Source organism: Mastomys coucha, chromosome X (assembly GCF_008632895.1).
Source record: "Mastomys coucha isolate ucsf_1 chromosome X, UCSF_Mcou_1, whole genome shotgun sequence".
NCBI classification, from domain to species: domain Eukaryota; kingdom Metazoa; phylum Chordata; class Mammalia; order Rodentia; family Muridae; genus Mastomys; species Mastomys coucha.
Genome location: NC_045030.1, coordinates 98,558,662 through 98,577,209, shown reverse-complemented (window position 1 = coordinate 98,577,209; position 18,548 = coordinate 98,558,662). Strand labels below are relative to the sequence as shown.

Sequence of the window (18,548 nt, the reverse complement as noted above, 5' to 3'; positions counted from 1 at the left end):
AACACATACTACCTCTGCCTCCTCAAATATAAATAAAAATTTCTAGTTTATTTGTGATCTTCTTCTGGCTAGTTCCCTCTACCTTTAATTTCTACTACCTCTCTCAAATACTCCCTCAAACTAGAGGCTGTATAATAAACAGTGTGGTTTCAAATTAAGCTCTTTGATGTCCTGAATTCTACTCCATCTATTATGGGGCCTCTGAAGAAATGCTTGGTAAATAAATAGTCATCATGCTTGTTTTGAAATCACACAAAAGCATTTTGTACATCAGTATCTGCCCCTTGCAGGAAAAAGAGAGAGGGAGAAGAAAAAAATAAAAGAAATGAGAGTAGGAAAGGAGAGGCAAAGCAGCATAAGAATGTACCTAAGAAGAAGAAGCTTGGAACCAAATAATTTTATATTAATAAAATAATATTTGAACTAATTGCTAAGGATGAGCCTTATAGTATTGAAACTTAAACAAGTGCAATCCCTAACTATACTTTTAATATCTGTCCTTATTCTCAGTGTTTCTTTTTGCAACAGAGACTGTTAAAAGAAACAACAAACAATCAAAATACATACACAAAACATTCCTGCAAATAGGCCTCAGGAAACGTAGGATAAGAGGGGCCAGAAAGATTCAAGGAACTGGAGAATCATGGACTTTGCTGTGAAATTGTCTCTTATATTGTCAGAAGCTATATCCATAAAGTCTTGTCAACATGACTGTCTAAATGTGAGCTGAACAAGGATATCAACAATAGATGTAATAATGTGGATGAGGAAAGCCCCAGGATATTCAACACATACAAATTACAATTTCAAAAATATTTTTTAAAAGTATCAAAGAAATAAACAATTGTTTTGAGTTTGAGGTGGCAGCATTAATATTGAGATTTTCAATCTCTTATAATATTAATATATTATAGTAATATATATAGTGTATATATTATATAATATATAGTATGATGTATAATATAATATGTAATATTATATATCATGTAATATATAGTATATAATATTAATATCCTGAACAGATGATGTTTAGCTTCTCTATTGTCTACTTGTATCTCTATGAACCTGAACTCTTGATGGAAAGAAATATTATATGTAAATGTGAACACATTTGTTTAAAATGAACAGATACCATAGTTTTCCCTTATATGTTTAAACTCACATCAAAATAGAAAATGTAAAAGTAGAAGAGAGATTATGGGAGGCAACAAGAGAAGGGAGTTTGGTATAAAATATGATCCAAGTATATTATATAATGCCATGGAGAAACCAATTATTTTGTGATATTACTGTTCACTAATAAAATTAATAAAATACTGCTTTGAAGTAAGTTAGAAGTATCAATATAAAAGCAATCCAAAACAAAACCAAAATTTATTTTTCTCTTTTGTATGTGCATATGTGCTGTTTGTATGTATTCATCTGTATGTATGAATTTAGATGTATATGCATGTATATGTAGATACTAGGGGTTGACATTTTTCTTTAATCAATGTCCAAATCAATTTTTGAAATAGTGTCTCTCTCTGAACCTGGAGCACACTTATTTGGCTAGGCTAGCTTGTTAAGCACTCCAGGAATCCACACATCTCCATTTTCCTAGTATAAAACTTTTCTAATTAGAATAAAAACTAATTACTATCAAATTCTGCAAAATCAAAAGCAAATATTTTTTGACAATTGATATTTAGCACATTTTTATTGTATCCAATTCATTTAATCTCAATTTTTAAATTCATTTCATATGGAACAATGCTAGGCAATAAAACTACTTAACATCCTTCATTCAGTGTTAACAAAATTCAATGCACTTATCATGATTGCTACTTTTTTCCCATTTTGAAGGTTAATAGTCAGAGGTTCAAATGGAGAATTAAATGCCAAAGTTCTGAAACACTAGTTAAGCTGCTAGTAAAGACACTCAGAACCTCAAAATGTTATTCAAATGTTGTATTCATGAAACAGGTTGCTTTTTCACCAAAATTATGCTATATTTATTTAAATATATTAAAAGAATTTTTATCCAAAAGCAATCCATACCCAGTTAGAGAATGGTAGTTGTATAATTCTAATTTCACTTTTATAGCTGGCCATCCAGAAATAATCTAGCTTAACTGCAGAGGGCATCTACAGTTTCTAGGCCATGACATGCAAAGGTCTCTCTATAAAAAGGATAAGGCATCTAGTCTCAGGAAAGTAGTTACTACAGCCAGTAGGCCAGTAGGAGAGAACAGTTCTCTCTTCAATTTCATTCAGCCCTAGTAAAACCTGCATTTCTACCTTTCAAGGAACCCAAAAGTTTTGAAATGGCTAGAAATGAGTAAATAATAACAGATCCAGGCTGTGGTGAAAAAAAATTAGGAAGTTAATTTTGGATGACCTGAGGATTTAATGTGTATGTGTACATATACACACAGATACACCACACACACACACACACACACACACACACACAATTTTGAACTGAACACTTCGAGCAGTAAAAAGTGTGTGGAAGGAGGTATGGGCAGGCTGGGTCATGGGACATTAGGGAATATTTCAGACTCAAGCCTATAGACTATAGTTCAATATTCCTGTAAGTGGGAAACAGCCACAGTCATTCACTTCAGTGTTGTGTACAGCTGCTTTTGAAAACAGTAGAGCAGCTTTGACAGAGGAAATTTATCTTATAGAGCCTGAAATATTTACTAGACTTGCCACCTCCCCCCAAAAAATGCTAACTCCCATTCAAGACAATTAACAGAGGCTCTCCTTATATTTCAACAAAACTACTTTCTGAACAAGTTGCCATACTAAGTAAACCTCTTCATGGTTACACAACCATCAGAGCAAGCTACTTAACTGTTTCTATCCCTGTAGAATGGGTGTGATCTAATCTGTATAATTTTAGTGTTTGGCGTATGGTACCTGGAGAGACAGGCAAAGTCAGAAGTGCTTCTCATAAAGGGATTTTCACTTTCCAGTGAAAATCAAGGATTGCTTTGCGTCCTGACCTACCTGAGAAACCTTCCTTATGATTCCTCAAGTGAATGTACTGTGGCTAGAGAAATGGCTTATAATTTCAGTCACTCTAGTCACTTACTTATCTCCATGTGCTTAAAAACAGTGTGGTAAGATCATGTAGCATGATATTCTCATTAACTATCTGAGTAGCTTCTTATGGATTAGAGAACTCTCCACACATACCCTGAACACAAGGAAGAAGGTAGACTCCTCAAAGTATATAGTATACTTAAGGAGTGGTCTTGGTTTAATAGTCAAGAAAGGCCAAAGAATATTTTAAAAGTTATTTCAAAACTAAGGCATTAAAATTAATTTAACATAGAAGCTTAAATGTCAATTGTTCTACAATATGGATTTTTAATGTTTTATCTTGTCTATTATTAAGTTAAACAACAAAAATTTATCATAACAAAAAGTAAAATGCAATGCTTTGAGACAAACATGAAAAAATATGTAACAAATGATAAGGCATGAGATTTTAATTTCTTTATTTATAATAGGTAGAAAGAAGAGGCTGAACACTAACTTGGTCTCATGTGACAACACTTTTCATTTATTATGCTAGTATGAAATTTTATGTGATTTCTATCTTATTGTATTTTATTTATTTTAGCAGCTTTTAAAAAATATTTTTCAAATTAAAATATCATTATATTTCCCCATTCCCCTTTCTTCCTCCAGCTCTCCCACTTGCTCTTTTTCAAATTAATGGCCTTTATTTCTTTAACTGTTATCAAGTATATGTGGCTATCATTTATAAAGATAACCACCACTTAAGTCTTTTACCTTGGTTTTTAATATCAAGGTACAGGTGCTTGCCTAGTAAAAACATTTAAAAAAATTTCCTGCCTAGAAGATATGTCAACTGATATAATACTGGGATGAATAATGTATGATTACTCATGATTATATGTTGATTGTTCAAAGACCTGCTTCATGAGATTGAAACCCATGCCCAATGATGTTAATGAGGCTAAGAATCTTGGCTAGATATATGATGTGCCTAGGAAAAGAAATCAACTACTATTGCCCTGCTCAATGCACATAGCAATAAAACAACTCTCAGTGGCATATTACAATATGCATAGACTCAGCCCTCATCAGAGAAGCTTATTCTTGCAGTAGATGGGAAGTAACACAGTGACCTACAACTGTACAACATTCAGAGAGTGGTAGACTGGGGAGCATTCTGTCCCAAACAGGATGTCTATATTACCTCTTTTCCCTCAAGACCCAGGGATCTATTCAGAAGTTGGAATAGAGGAACTGTCAGGGTTAGGGATATTGAATGATGTTAAGGAGACACTGTTTTCTGAATACAACAGGGCAAGTATACATATAAACTCAGAAGAGTTGTGACAAGATACACAAGCCAGACAAATTGGAGGGGAAGTGAACATGAATTCCCACCCCTAGATGAGGAGCTAATGCCATTTGATTGTAAAGGGAAAGTCAGTTTTCTCCGGTCAAGTGTGATCTCTGATGTCCTAGTTAGTATTTTTGTTAACTTGACACAACCAAGAGTTATCTGGACGAGGTGATCTCAGGTCAGAAAAACTCCTCCATAACACTGCCTTGTAAGGAAGACTGTGGGGGAATTTTCATAGTTAATAATTGCTATGGGAGGTCCCAGTCCAGCCCATTGTGGGTGGTGCAGCACTTGGTAAGACAGTCCTGGACTATATAAGAAAACAAACTGAACAAGCCAGGAGGAGCAAATGAGGAGGCAGCATTTCCTCATGGTCTCTGCTTCCATTCCTGCCTACAGGTTAACGCTCTCAGTTCCCCCTCTAACCTGTGTCGATGACATAAGTTGTAATAAACCCTTTCTTCCCCAAGCTGCATTTATTCTTGATTTTTTATTGCAGAAATAGAAACCTGACTAAGAGACCTGGCATATTAAACTCTAGGGCAGGCTTCACATCCAGGAATAGTAGTTGGCTAACACGAACTGCAGTCCATAGGTTTGAGTGAGGGAATGAGGAGAGAGAGAGAGAGAGAGAGAGAGAGAGAGAGAGAGAGAGAGAGAGAGAGAGAGAGAGAGAATATGATGTTAGGTGAATAGGGAGTAGGAGGGAGGTGCAGGCGGATAGACAAGGGAGAATATGATAAAACTCCACTATACTAAATTCTCAAAAAACTAATAAAAACATGATTTTTTTAAAAGGCAATATTTTAATCTGTTTTCAGATAAAAATATTACAAAAACTTGATTTCTTGGAGAAAGGTTATGTTTTTATCACATTAAAAACAGCGCAATAAATCTATAGCTTCTCCATTCTGAAAATGATTATCCTCCCAAAGTATGAGAAAGATCTAAAATTATCAAATTACTACTGGTTGTTTTTGATTAAAGGTCTGGGATTTTTTTAAATTAGTCTAAAAATTTAATAATCAATTGCTTCAAATTTTGTATGTGCTTTCTAAAAATGAAAACCATGCATATATGAGTGGCAAAGATATTGTCAACATTATAAAAACATTATTTCCATTTTTTAAGAAAAATCATAACTAAGGAGAAAACTGAGGGTTTTTTCAATATTTTAAGAAAGATTTTACAGTTCTATTATTTGATAAAATAGTGTAGATCTTTTAAATATATTATTAAGAAGAAACATTTTAAATTAATTAATTAATTTATTTATTTACACTACATATTTCATTCCCTGCCCCATCCACCCTCCGACTGTTCCACATCCTACACCTACTCCCCAACCATGATCTCCATGTGGATGTCCCCACCCTAACCCCACCTGACCTCTAAACTCCCTGGAGCCTCTAGTCTTAAGTGCATCAGCTCTGAATGAACACAGACGTGGTAGTCCTCTACTGTATGTGTGTTTTTTTTAAATGATGTGGATTTGGGTGAGTGGGTGGGAAGGATCTGTAAGTAGTTGGGGGAGAAGAAACTATAATTACAATATTTTATATAAAGAATTTAGTTTTAGTTTTAAAAAAGGAAAAGAAAAAAAAACAGCTAAGAATTTCAGGAATTTAAGTTGAGGGAAAAGTCCAGAGAAGGAAAGATCATCTGTGCTTTAATGGAAAGGTAAAAATTGTAAAAAGGAATCACATAGGAGGCTAGATTATGACCATTGACCTTTTCTAAGATCAAGTAAGAAGTAAACACTGTAGCTATGAATTCCTACATCTGTGGTGTGGGAATGGACTGAAGTACATACGGTAGAAGCAGCAGAAGAGTTTGCAGGCTTTGCAGTTAGTTATAGATTCTTTTTCATTGACATTATTTTATATTTTTTAAAAAAGAAAGCACAAAAGCCTATCTTATTTGGACTTGAATTTTGTCTTTATACAATGTATCCATTCTGTTATGCTATCCAAAGAAGAGACCCCCCAAAAGTCAGTCACTAGCAAGGACTCAGTCACTCATTAAGACAGTTGATAGAGGTAGCTAATTTCACCATTCTCTTTAGGATTCTCTCAAGGTTGTATTGTGATAAAAAAAAAATAATACCATAACAAATCTTTACAAGTTGTTGATACTGGAGCTGAAAGTAATTGTAAGTAATTGATACTGGTATAATTTAATCTTCAGTCTTGCTGTAACACCTAGTACAGTAAATAAAAATATTTCCGCTAAGTATATTGCTAAAACAAGTACAGAATTCAACAAGGAACATGATGTGAAATACAATAGCTTCCTTTTCTAAACTCTCAATTGTGACAGTTGTTTGAAGGGAATCCCAAATTCCTCTAGAACCTGTAGAACTGAGCGTTCAGTGTATAGTAGAAGTGCTCCTGGATTATCAGTGGTATATCTATATATCAAATCATACTTAAAAACAGCGAAGAGACTTCCTTTTTAAAAAAGGATTTCATCAAACTTCTTTCAATATATGAAAACATGGCACTTCGTTGTAGAAATCTGCCATTGTCCTTCCATTTACTTAAAAGGTGAACCCTCTCTGGAGCTTATGTCCTTATCTACTGGTTAGCCTAATCTCTGCCAGATCCACCTGAAGCACTGCACATAAGTCTTCAAATTTCCACATTAACAATAAAGTGACTTCTTTCAGTGGCTATTCCAACTACGTATCTTTATTAATAAGCACATGGCCAAGCTGGGCGTGGTGGTGCATGCCTTTAATCCCAGCACTTGGGAGGCAGAGGCAGGTGGACTTCTGAGTTCGAAACCAGCCTGGTCTACAGAGTGAGTTCCGGGACAGCCAGGGCTACACAGAGAAACCCTGTCTCAAAAAATAAGGTGTCCATCAGGGTTCTTGTAAGCAAGATCATGCTTTTGAATTTATCATTTTATTTTCATAAATAGATATAGAGTATTTTAATTTCAACATGTAGTTACTATCTTGTATACCTCTGTGTACATCCCCTACCTTTGTAAAAAGAGTCATGTCATATGTGAAGAAACCATTCAAACTAATAGTTTTTTCTATGTAGTGTCTATAAAAGAATCTTTTATTCCTTAGTCATTTGCATGAAAATATATTTTGCTGTTAAAGGGAAGAACATATTTCATAAATGGTGTGAGCATCAGGAGCAAAGGAGGAGTCAATATCAACTCAGAGGAAAACTGAGGAATGGCATTGTTATATCACAGATTTTCAAACCTAGTGTATTCAACTTATGGCTTTTCCCTAGGAATTCTCCTTTTATGCCATTGGAGAAATTGTGTCTAATTCTAAAACCTGTTTTGGCTTGTGTACTTTCACTTAATAGAACTGTGTGATTGGGAGTCTGTCTTCTTGGTGAGTCCTATTCAACCACACTATGGTGGTGAAGGGCTACAGTACTCACAAAGAGAAAAACCTACTTAGCCAAGCCTAACTTTTAATAAAGCTTCCATTTCCTTTGGAAATGAGATAAGAAAACCAAGCTATACTTAACAATATTTAAAGAAAATGGGTCATAAATTTGAGAGGGAGTGTGAGAGGAGATAAAGAAAGATTTGGAGGGAAAAGAGGTATGGTTGAAATGATGTGAACCCAGTAGATTTATATGAAATTCTAAAAATAAAAAACTTAAAATGAAAGTAAACAAATTCATCAGAAATATATTTCAATGCCCAAATCTTTGATTTTAAATAGTTTAGGATGTGCTACCTTGTTCATTTTAAAAATCATTTTCTCTATATGTTTTATTTCACCTATATATTTTCCTCTCAGCTGCACAAAAGTTTTGTGTTCAGACAACATTTACATTCTCTTCCATCCAGTCAATGGGAATATTTTCCCACATATTCATTCTATACTTACTAAGATCTATAGTAAAGTGACAAGGTATTTTTCCCTCCGGCCACCAAATTGTGTGTTTGGCAGCATTCATATTTCTTGCCCATGGCTATGCTATTTTCTTTGCCATGATAATTAGTTTTAGGTCAACAATTCATGCACAATGCACATGCAACGAGTTGCTTTAAAGGTTGGACTTATACCTGGAAGAAATCCCAACATAAAGTGCAAAAGGAGAAGGAAAATCCCCAGATAAGTGTGAAGTTACAGAAACAGAAAATCAAAGGTCATGGTGACCATTTCAGGCTTATTGTTTCCCTAAGTAAAAATAGGATTCAGAACCCAGCCAATTTCCTGTCATTTGCATTTTACTATTTATTTGAACAATAGGCAGACACCAGCACTTAATGGAAGAGCACGGTCTCATATTACACTTTAAGAGACATTATCAAAATTGATGATTTCCAGATTTCTGCTCTGTCTTACAAGATGGTTTTCTTACGTGGGATAGTCTGGAAGGGAGGAAAGCATAGTTTATAAACTCTTAAACTGAAGAGACCTTAAGCAGTCATCCTGTCCATCTCTCAGTCCAGAGTCACATTTAACTATCCATGTTATACAAAAAGCAGAAAATACAAGCATTGAGAGCATACTGAAAGGAAAGGAAATCGCTTTAAGTTCATACTTTACCACTTGCAATATACTCCTATATTGCTTACCTGACTTAATTTTCTCTCTAATGAGACAAGTACTTTTGCCAAACTCTGTGAGGTAGTAATTATTGTCATTATTTCCAGTTTACAGATGAAGAAAACTGAAGTTTAAAATGGTAAAGCCACATGTCTTAAGATCATTAAATAGTGCAGCCAGGCCTTGACTTCAAATCTTAAGGTAAGAAAGCTTGAGCAATTGCTATTACCATAAGTGCCTATGCTTTTTCTAGTGAGACATGTGTAAACTCAAAGCTTTAACACTAAGATCTTCAGCTTCATTGAAAAAGCTAAAGAAATTTTATATCCCCAACTCAGCTCACGAGTTCTCACAGTCTCCAAAGATTAATAAATTAAATGGTTAACTAATTTGATGTGTATAGCTGTGTACCCCAGTGTATATAATTGTACCATACACATTACAATGCTGGCAGAGGCCAGAAGAGGGTGATAGATCCACTGGAATTGGAGCTTAAGGCAGTTGTGAGCTTCCTGGAAACTGAACCTAGGTCCTCTGCAAAAGCACAGAGTGTCCTTAACTGCTGAGTCATCTCTCTAGTTCCATTTTTACAAATTTATGGCCTAACCTAAATTCCCAGCTCTTTAATTAGTCAAGGTTGGAATGATAGAGTTCTCTCAGATCATTAACCATCTAGAAAGATGAAAGAAATAAAACAGAAAGAAAATATACTTCTCTGTAGCTAATAGAAAACAAAAAGTCAACTTCAGAGTAAAGAAAACAGTTCCTTTGAATGTTATAAAGCTTCCTTACTAAAATATCAAATATTCATTAAGAACTACTAAGCATGCTTGAAGGCACAGCTCTCCATCCCCTAATCTCAGCAACCCCCTCAGGTATGTAAATAAGCTAGGAAATTAAGGAGAAACTGGTTGGCTATATGCCGCCCACCTGCTCATCCAAAATCACATCTGCCACATCTAATTTTAGGACTTGTTCTTGAGAATACTCCTTTAATTTTCTGTTTTTGTGGAAATAGGCAGACACTTCTGGGAGGCGGATGAAGACTGCTCAGTCTATTCATCTCTACTTAGGTTGAGTGTGCCCTCAAAATGTATTTCAAAGTTTCAATAACAAAACTTTATCATAAAGGATATTTGTGGGATGCAGTAGTTAAAACCACAAGAAAGAACTGCACTGGCAGAACAGTGGTCAATGCAAGTCCAGTGTTAAGTTTCTGCCAGTTAGAACACATGGAAAAGAGTGGTTGGGTTCATTAGAACATACATAGTCTTCACAAGGCCCTTAGGCTAACATTTGCTCTGGAAACTATGGAAATAAAGGCAAAGTAGTTAGAATGGGTCAGCTACTTACGAGCAAGGTAGAAGATAAGATACTAGCAGTGGAGTTCTTAATTTATAGTCAGCAAACATTTTGCTGGACTTGGTATATGGCCTGATAAAAGAAAGTGAGCAGTACAGAGATAGCCCATGCCTTTATGAATCCAAGCAAAACCAGAAAGACAAGTTTGAACATGAAGTTACAAGCATACTGAGTGTTATTAGTAGGAAAGAATCCCAGTTGCTATTGTATTTTCATTTCCAAATTTCTCTTTAATATAAACTTAATGTTGTGATGACTAGAGATGATAAATGTAGAAAACATAAGTATATTTCTACAATTACACACACCATGCCTTTGCTGACCTGTACCTGACAACACATTGGAGACGGGGAAGAGGAAAGAAGCAAGCTGGAGAAAGAACTAAGGTACAAAAGGAGGTGGAGAATAGAAGCCAATCCTGAGGTCACTCCAGTTTACTCAATGTCCAGGGACATCACCCTGTCATCAGTTGGCACCACCACATTTTGCTTTCTGGTAGTGGAAAATTTTCCTGAGCTAGTTATTTAGGTGAAATTTGAAGAGCCAAGGACGCTTTCAGAAAGGGTATGTGGGGAAAATGCCAACTGACATTCCCTCCCTCTTCTGCTCTTCCAATAAAAACAGGCTTGATTATCTCAGGCTGAGCATGACTAATTGTGAAGTGCTGGGTTGCGGCTGCTATACTAGCCTCTGTGGCCTCAGCACTAGTCACACTGCCTTGCAAGGTGCTTTGGGATTCCTTGAGACCAGAAGACTCTTCCAATCACTTTGATTCTAATCTAGAGAAAGTCCAACAAATTTAAAGCATATTCTTTTAATCAAATAGTGTGTGGTAGGGGGACAAAAACAACTTGGGCAATCTCTTTCAGGGCAAGTCTGTTTGAGCTTAGTCTTTTCAAACTTGAAATGAATTTGGGTACAAGAATTGGTGACACATACACGGGCACCAAGAGCTCGAGTGTGCCTTCAGATGAAACATGTGCAAAACGCAACTGAGATTGCTGGCCAGGAGATTGAGTATCAACTTCTGATGTACCACAGAACATCCTGTACCTGTCCACTTTGGAAGCCCCCAGAAGTGGGAGGGTGGGGCAGAACACACAGAGCTTTGAAAGAATGAAAACTAAATCAGTCCTTACAGGAGCTGTGCATCTCAGAAAGGAGCAAGACTTAAGCTGACTTTTAACAGTGGCTTGGGGCACAACCTGGGGTGGGGCAAAAGAGAGAAAGGATATTTACAAAGTGTTTTTGCCTAAGGATGGATCTGATTTTCATCCCTTTAACAATTATAAGAAGTAGCATTTCAAAATTGTGCCTCAAAGGGGGGCAGGGAATCAAGTTCAGAGTAGTTAAATAATTTGCCTCGGATCATATCTTACCAATGTGAGCATTATCTTACCAATTTCGAAGATAATTCTTTCCCTTCCAGTATATCAAGTGAGTATTCTACAAGCATTCCAGCAGAATTCTCTAATATGCACAATATTATGTGATTCAATGAGTGTGTTTAATCAGAAAGTCTTCAAGATGCTCAAATATTTTGGGCAAAACTGTTCATCGATATTAAGGTAGCAATGAATAAAATATATGTAAGTGTTATCTTCTATTACCAAATGAGCATTGTAAAGCAGTCAGACCAGCTTTAGAAGCAAGCACTCAAACTTTATGGCTCTTTGTTTTGTTTTGTTTTGTTTTGTTTTGTTTTGTTTTGTTTTAACTTGCCCTAGCTTGCCTTCCCCTGGAGAGCATATGAGTACCTGTAGAAATGAAAGAAACATTACAAAATACTTATGCAGCATAAATCATGACTGTCTTCCAGGGAGATTGTTCACATTTAGTCAAATATCACATATGGAAACAAATAGGCAGTGCCTATTTGTTGACCCAGTGTTTCTTAGTAGGCAGATCAATGGGCTGGGACCTAGGAGGACCAAAGTTTCAATTCCTTTTGCCCTTACTTCCCAGCTATATTATCTGGAACAATAAACCTTGCACAATTGAGTTAGCTCCCTCATTTTAAAAATAAAAATGCCTGGTCTGAATATGAAATAAGACAATGGGAAGGAAAGATCTTGTACACTATAAAGCCTTACATAAAAGAAATATTTGAATTGTCTGGCAAGCCAAGAGAATCAACAAATATGAAATTGATCGCAGCGAATCCTTTTAGACGTGGCAAAAGGTAGAAGGGTATAATCTTTATTTATCTATTTACTTTTATGAGCATGTATATGTGCCAACTTGTCTATCTATATGTATACCACGTGCATACAGATGCCTGTGGAGCCAGAAAAGGATATTGCATTTCCTGGTTCTGGAGTTACAGCCAGTTGTGAGCCACCAAATGTGGTTTTGGAAACTGAACCTCAGTCTTCTGCAACATCAGCCATTGCACTGAGACATTTCTTTATGCGCATACTTCTTTGCCTTGAGAAGTATCAACTTTAATCTCTTTTAAAAGAGAATATAGCTAGCACCAACTCTGTACAAAATAGGACTAGCATAAGGCTTTAACTTGTCTGGGAGAACTCTTTGCTGAACTCTCTCTCTCTCTCTCTCTCTCTCTATATATATATATATATATATATATATATATATATATATATGTATAATATACATATATATGTGTGTGTACATATATATACACATATATACATATATATATACATAACAAAACAATGTATATATACATATGTATATGTACATATATATAAAACAAAACAAAACAAAAAAAAACTATGTAGCTCTACAATGCTTCAAGAAGCAACCAAAGGAAAGAATCTGGAGATGTAGAAACATGTGTAGACACCAAAATTCCTATGTTTTTGCAGAAGACAAATGTTGATGCAGAATTACAGATTAAAAATTGTATATTTGATAATTCATTTACTTTGGGTACAACATAGCTCATTGGCTGAACTGAAGGTTGATCACTGTTAATATGATTATGTTCTCCATTCTCAACTCTTCCCTAATCTTCCAAAAGATTGAAGCAGATACGGGTAATTGAATTCTAAAATTCCCCACTGATAGCAGAACTGGGCCCTGATCATAGAGCAAAAATGGAATGAGTTGTTTCTGACATAATTCAAAGAGTTGGATTAACAACACAAATGGTAAAGTCAGACTTCTCATTGCAGAGATAATCCTTAAGTGGATAATGTATCAATTACATCAGTCATTTGAGTAACATTAGTTACATTATGGTTTAGTGTAAACTGTCAAGCAATTGACAGAGGTAACAATACCTGTAAAGGAAACCAAAGGACAAATATATTGCACCATAACCCATTTCATTGTTCTATTCCCGACAAATTCAATCCACATAGTTTACTGTTGTGGATAATCAAGCTTATATTAAATAACAAAAGATCCTGAGGCTCATGATACATTTATTTTGCTGCTACCAAATATTTCTTTTATGTAGTGGTTATGATATATGTGCATATATATGTTATGATACCTATACATGAATGAGTGTGTTCCTTATTGTTTCTAAGTATAGGTTCATGCAGGTTACTGAGTACTTCTGGAAATTAGATGGTGTTGATATGCATCTTCTACTTTGGTTAACATAGAGTCTGTTTGTTTTGGGCCACTGCATGTAAGCTATCTCATAGGTTTCTGTAAATTCTCCTGTGTTTATCATTTCACTGTAGGAGCACTGAAATTACAGGCATAAGATACCACTCAAATTTATATGTATGTGAGTGTGTGTGTGTATATATATATATACACACATATGAGGATATACATACATACATATACATATATACATATATATATTATATACATATATGTGTACATATGTGTATATATATATATATATATATATATATATATATATATATATATATATATATATATATATATGAAGATTTTGAATTTAGGTCCTCATATTTACTGAACAAGCATTTTACCTTTTAAACAATTTCACCACTCTTACACATTTTCTATAGAAGATAGTTCATTTTAAGTGAGTAAAGTGAGTCTAAATATAGTTGCAGAGAAATGGAATGTAATGTTGTTCAGTCTGACTCCAAAAAGTATAGAGCAAAAGGAAAGGACCTCTTCAATATCTTCACCACCCCACAAAAGAGTTTGATGTGCCATGATTACAAACATAAAAGTCTGTAGTAGTTGGAAGATAATGTGATAAAATTAGAAGTATGCATTTTAGTTGATACATTTACCCATATCCCTCTCCTGAGAACTTCATAACTGAGAACATGTTATCAGTGGTTTTCCTAGATTATGTAGGTGTACCATTAGGCAACAGCCAAACAATGACTAATTTTCTTACATCTCAGTATTTCCTCAGCACAGAGCTCCATAAACATTTAAAACCAATGCTTACACAAGTTCTTATAATTGGCAAAGCTATCATCAAATGCAAATACATCTGCCTTCAAGCTAGAAGCTCTTCAAATAAAGTCAATAGATTTAAGATTTCTTTCTGTATCAAAATTAAATTTTCTTTGACCTCATCATCCAGACATATGTACCGAAGATCTCCTCAAGGCCTATCCCATTCACTTTCTTTCATGAATACTGTGGTTGGTATTGTCTCTATGATTCTTTTCTTATACTATTTGCCTTGAAATTCAACCCCCTACTTTAATCTCCCTTATCTATTAACAGTTTCCCATGGGTCATTTAATGTAGAACATGGTAGAGTAGAGGCATTTTTGAATAGAGAGAGTGCCTCAGTGAAGAGTGGATATACACACTATTTATTCTTCTCTATTATCCCCATTGAGTAGTTGCATGTATTATAGAGCTAATTAACACCCAGAAAAACAAAGGCTGCAATTCTCTCTCATCTGTGGTTTCTAGTTCCAAATTCACAGAAGTGAATAAACAACAGAGAGTAACCACAGAAACCAGGAAGTGTAAACAGACCATGGTTGGAGGTGAGGGGATTTTTTTCATAGTGAACAGCATGGTACAGGCAATAGGAAGTGAGGAAAACATGGAAAAATGAGGGAGGCTTCAACTGGACAGGAGGAAGGCTATTGAAGAAGAAGGAGAAACAGCAACAAATATCACCAAAAATTGTATTATTTCATATTTACATAGAATTATACACATACACAATATTTACACACATACATAAATACATACATGTACATTCATATACACATGTAAGCACACACACACACACACACACACACACACACACACACGTTATGCAACATGTGCTGGCAGTGCTCTCCACAAGAATCACTGACTGATGAAAATCCAAGTACCAGGCATGGGAAGCCAACTAGTTAGTCAGAGTATTCCAAGTGACTTCCTCAATAATAAAGACTATTCATGTCTCCCCTTGGTTGTTTCTCAGGGGTTGAATGAAGGTGGGCTTCTATTGCTGAAGATATTTCATACTTAAGATACAGAATGATTCAAGCTATTCCTGTAGTCTAGCTTCCATGGTACTGGAAAATACAATTTGCAAGCTGACAAGAGTGGAAGCAGTTAAACAGTCATATCCAGCTGAAATACCTATGAACAACAATTATTGGCAGCATGGCAAGATATCAATAAAGGTGCAGTAAGGAGTACTCACATGTTGGTGGCAACTAACAGCTGTCTAATTGGACTACAGGTCCACTCAACAGAAGGAAATCATGCCTAGTACTAGAAATTTAGTCAGTTTCCAAGGACTAGTGAGGTCATAGATCTTAGAAAAGAATCTATTACTACCATTTTGCTAGGACAGCATAACTTCTTCCTACATTCTGTATCTTATACGTATACCCACGAATCTATGTAGCTACCATAAAAGAAGCCTCTCTTTAATACCAAATTGTGACAATCACAGAAAACCTCAACAGGACTAAATAGAGAAGTCAAAATATCATGGAGAGTCCTGCCTCAATGGATATATCTACCTTACAGCTCCTGAATATATTGTTCAAGGAATACCACATAGGGAGGACAGAAAGATTTTTACAAGTAAGAATACCAGGAACTCTGCTGTGGAGTAGTCTGTCCTAGAAATGGCTGTATAACTAAGACCAGAACAATAAAATATCAATGGACATGTTAAGGTGGAAAGAGGAAAATTTCAAGGTCTTACCATATTGAACAGAGTAGTCTTAATCATTTTCCAGTTCCAGACTTCCAAATACATGCACTACCAAGCCAAGTTACTGTAGTATATTTTAAATATACAGAATCTGTAACTTTATGCAACAGCAAATTATTAATGTTTTCAGAGTATAAGAACTGTTTAAAAGCTATGTATAGTGGTATGGATTGTAATACCAGTGTTTAGGAGGCTAAAGCAAGAAGATTACCAGTTTTCGGTCTATGATTCCCTAGGATGTTTTGAAATAAATTGGTTTGAGAAACAGCACCCTCAGCGTTGTATAAGAGACACAGGAGTAGATGCAAAGGCTTAAAATGATACTCCCTTGGGAACTATCTAGGCATAAACAATGACTGAAACAGATTAGGTCAAAGACCATTGTGTTTACATAGGGTTGCATCCACAAAATTTCCTCTGGACATGTGACATGTGACATGTGAAAGGTGACATGTATTAAGAACCCTCTATCTGTGGCGAAATATCACCTGATCTTTCCTGATAACCAACATTGTCCTATGCCAGGGCTCTGGAGATGCCAGGTCTCCCAACCAATGTGATGAAGAGATAATGGTTCAACAAAAGAGTGCTATGTGGTGCTACTTTGGTCATCAGCCAAAAGGAGCAGAAACAAAGATGAAGAAATTCAGACTTTGAATTGGTAGTATGCTAAACTTTTTGTTTCGAAAACAAGCAGGGTTTTAAATTTTAATTACTTAAAAACAGCATTGTAAAAATCAAAACAGGGTTTAATACATTATTACAGACAGGAAAAGTCAAATTCAGATTAAGAAGTTATGATATTGTGTTTATATATGCATAAATTTATCACTATAACTTTGCAAAAAAATGGATGTGATTCTCAAGTGTTGACAAACAGTAAGTTTTAATTGGATCTATTTCAGCACTGACATAAATCTCAAAACTGGAAAAGCATTTTCATCAAAGGTAGATTTAAAAAAAAAAGAAAAGATCAAGCAAGATATTCCTACTGGAGTAGGATTAGTGATAACCCTTTGGAAGGCAAACAGGTATTCTCTGTTTATTTGCTAGTTTTGAATTTCAAAATGATAAAGTATAGGAAATTTATTACTAAGATAAAGAAGATACAGTGTGGTCATTCTTAGCAGTCAAAAAGCAATGCCATTATCAATGAATTATGGGAACAAAGATCTGTATTTTCACCACAACTAACATTTACTCATTATACAACAGTGACAATTATCTTACATGCCTTCTATCTTCATCTATGATAAAGAACATGCTACTTCACTTCAGAAAATGGAATCAGGGTTAATTTCTTAATTTTAATGCTATCACAAGGAAAAATGAGATTCACAAAAGAAATTAACTCACCAAATATAGTTTATCTTAGCACTAGATTAGTCATAGTACATGGTTTTTAAAAATTTTTTAAATTGTAATATAAGATTTCTGGGCAAACCTTGGGCACAAGCTCCGCAGCCAGTCCCACAACACCCAGAGGAAACTCCACTCCCAGGTGCTTTAATATACCCAGGATTAGAGGTGTGGAGGACACAACATTTGTCCCAACACTGAGAGTAACTGGGACCAGTGGGACCCAGGCACACAGGAACTCTGCCAGCCCAGTGGCTCGGGCTGCTTCTGGTCTGTCTGGGCAGGTACCCTGAGCAGACCTTAGCCACAAGCTCCACAGCCATCCCACAACACTCAGAGGAAGCTCCACTACTAGGTGCTCTAATAAGCCCAGGATCCCAGGATCCCAGAATCACAGGATCACAGAGGCAGCCTGACTCTGAGGAGTTCTGACACACCAGGATCACAGGAAGGACAGGCTCCAGTCAGATTTAGCAAGGGCTGGAAGCACTAGAGATAACCAAATTGGGAGGGGGAGTGTAAGAAAATAAGCAACGCAAACTAAGGGTACTTGGCGTCATCAGAACTCAATTCTCCCACCATAGCAAGTCCTGGACACACCATCACACTGGAAAAGTAAGGTTCAGATCTAAAATCACTTCTCATGACGATGATACAGGACCTTAAGAAAGTCATAAATAACTCCCTCAAAGGAATACAGGAGAACACTGGTAAATACCTAGAAGCTCTTAAAGAGGAAATACAAAAATCCCTTAAAGAACTACAGGGAAACACAATCAAACAGGTGAAGGAAATGAGCAAAACCATCTAGAATCTAAAAATGGAAATAGAAACAA

General features: G+C 35.5%; 1 protein-coding gene and 1 long non-coding RNA gene across 2 annotated transcripts in view; one reads left to right on the top strand and one right to left on the bottom strand.

Annotated features, from left to right (window-relative positions):
* The window catches only part of Ar (androgen receptor), a 188,992-nt gene that overhangs the window by 112,990 nt on the left and 57,454 nt on the right, over positions 1 to 18,548 (bottom strand). The gene's annotated exons all lie outside the window — the stretch shown is intronic.
* LOC116087017 overlaps positions 1 to 18,548 on the top strand; it is a 48,085-nt gene that overhangs the window by 25,011 nt on the left and 4,526 nt on the right. Inside the window, exon 2 of the long non-coding RNA XR_004117223.1 lies at positions 9,011 to 9,104. This is a non-coding gene — a long non-coding RNA (uncharacterized LOC116087017). The remainder of the gene's footprint in view (positions 1 to 9,010; positions 9,105 to 18,548) is intronic.